Source organism: Schistocerca piceifrons, unplaced genomic scaffold (genome assembly GCF_021461385.2).
Source record: "Schistocerca piceifrons isolate TAMUIC-IGC-003096 unplaced genomic scaffold, iqSchPice1.1 HiC_scaffold_665, whole genome shotgun sequence".
Lineage (NCBI taxonomy): Eukaryota > Metazoa > Arthropoda > Insecta > Orthoptera > Acrididae > Schistocerca > Schistocerca piceifrons.
This window is the reverse complement of record NW_025728910.1, coordinates 35,001-37,500: the sequence shown is the minus strand read 5'-3', so window position 1 is coordinate 37,500 and position 2,500 is coordinate 35,001. Positions and strand designations below refer to the sequence as shown.

Below are 2,500 nucleotides of genomic sequence, written 5' to 3'. Positions count from 1 at the left end.
CCCGAGTTGGAAGGGCATTGATCCTAGTACGGATGCAGGAGATGAAGTCGCGGCCTGTCATAGCTAGTCGTGGGTTATCGACCCAGCTATGCTGCCCTGGTGTTCGGGCAGACTTCTTAAGGGCGGCGCCGTCCACCGACAGATGCAGCCGTTCAGCCCACATCCGGCCCATTTGGTTGGTAGTTCGTATGACCGTGTTGTTACCCCGTAGTTGCTGCTCAAGCCTCCCAATCTCACGCCCCAGAACGTCATCTGCAGTCCCGTCAGACAGGACACCCAATGCCCGCATCTTTGCGAGCCGATTCCGCCGCAGGAGAGGCCCAAGCCAGCGGGCTGATGGCACTCCCAGTCCCCCAGATGAAACAGGGGCATGGAAGTAGCCAACAGGGACGTCCGCTGGCAGGCACAGCCAAGATCTAATCGCTGCGCGGATGGTGGTGTCCATTGCTGACAGGGCTCCTAGGCGGGTCCTCGAAAGGGCCAAGCCATGATGTATTCCTGGCAGAATGACAGTTCTGAGGGCATGTAGACGCTGTTGGGGTTTAAGTGGTGCCTTGGATAGGACGCTCAACTGACCGAGGTCTCCAAGGGCAGATGTTGCTGCATCAATAAGGTCCTGGAGCCCTCCTGGAGTTTCAGCGAACAGCAGGAGGTCATCAGCAAAGGCGGCAGCGTTGAGACGTCGTCCCATCACATTGGCACCAATGTATTCTGGGAGGCGAGCAAGCACGAGGTCCAAGGAAAGGTTAAAGAGGATGGGAGAGAGTGGATCACCCTGCCTAACACCTCTTGAAGGCCGCACTGGGCCCAGCGACTTCCCAGGACCAGAGATCATCGTCACCGCCTCCTCGTAGCATCCCAGGATGTATCCAATGAACTCGTCAGGTAGACCATGTGCCCTCAGGGCGGGCCTCAGAGTCATAGAGAGTCATAGTTACTCCCGCCGTTTACCCGCGCTTGCTTGAATTTCTTCACGTTGACATTCAGAGCACTGGGCAGAAATCACATTGCGTCAACACCCGCTAGGGCCATCGCAATGCTTTGTTTTAATTAGACAGTCGGATTCCCCCAGTCCGTGCCAGTTCTGAGTTGATCGTTGAATGGCGGCCGAAGAGAATCCGCGCACCCGCGCGCCCCCGGAGGAGCACGCTAAGGCGGACGCGGCCTCGCAGCAAGGAAGATCCGTGGGAGGCCAAGGCACGGGACCGAGCTCGGATCCTGCACGCAGGTTGAAGCACCGGGGCGCGAACGCCGCGCAGGCGCGCGCATCCTGCACCGCCGGCCAGCACGAGGCCGACCAACGGCGAGAGCAGACCACGCCCGCGCTAAACGCCCGCACTTACCGGCACCCCTACGGCACTCACCTCGCCCAGGCCCGGCACGTTAGCGCTGACCCACTTCCCGACCAAGCCCGACACGCCCCGATCCTCAGAGCCAATCCTTATCCCGAAGTTACGGATCCAATTTGCCGACTTCCCTTACCTACATTATTCTATCGACTAGAGGCTCTTCACCTTGGAGACCTGCTGCGGATATGGGTACGAACCGGCGCGACACCTCCACGTGGCCCTCTCCCGGATTTTCAAGGTCCGAGGGGAAGATCGGGACACCGCCGCAACTGCGGTGCTCTTCGCGTTCCAAACCCTATCTCCCTGCTAGAGGATTCCAGGGAACTCGAACGCTCATGCAGAAAAGAAAACTCTTCCCCGATCTCCCGACGGCGTCTCCGGGTCCTTTTGGGTTACCCCGACGAGCATCTCTAAAAGAGGGGCCCGACTTGTATCGGTTCCGCTGCCGGGTTCCGGAATAGGAACCGGATTCCCTTTCGCCCAACGGGGGCCAGCACAAAGCGCATCATGCTATGACGGCCCCCATCAACATCGGATTTCTCCTAGGGCTTAGGATCGACTGACTCGTGTGCAACGGCTGTTCACACGAAACCCTTCTCCGCGTCAGCCCTCCAGGGCCTCGCTGGAGTATTTGCTACTACCACCAAGATCTGCACCGACGGCGGCTCCAGGCAGGCTCACGCCCAGACCCTTCTGCGCCCACCGCCGCGACCCTCCTACTCGTCAGGGCTTCGCGGCCGGCCGCAAGGACCGGCCATGACTGCCAGACTGACGGCCGAGTATAGGCACGACGCTTCAGCGCCATCCATTTTCAGGGCTAGTTGCTTCGGCAGGTGAGTTGTTACACACTCCTTAGCGGATTCCGACTTCCATGGCCACCGTCCTGCTGTCTTAAGCAACCAACGCCTTTCATGGTTTCCCATGAGCGTCGATTCGGGCGCCTTAACTCGGCGTTTGGTTCATCCCACAGCGCCAGTTCTGCTTACCAAAAGTGGCCCACTTGGCACTCCGATCCGAGTCGTTTGCTCGCGGCTTCAGCATATCAAGCAAGCCGGAGATCTCACCCATTTAAAGTTTGAGAATAGGTTGAGGTCGTTTCGGCCCCAAGGCCTCTAATCATTCGCTTTACCGGATGAGACTCGTACGAGCAC

At 59.0% G+C, this 2,500-nt stretch overlaps 1 pseudogene; it reads right to left on the bottom strand.

Moving 5' to 3' along the window:
• Positions 1 to 2,500, bottom strand: part of LOC124765868 — a 5,901-nt pseudogene that overhangs the window by 2,099 nt on the left and 1,302 nt on the right.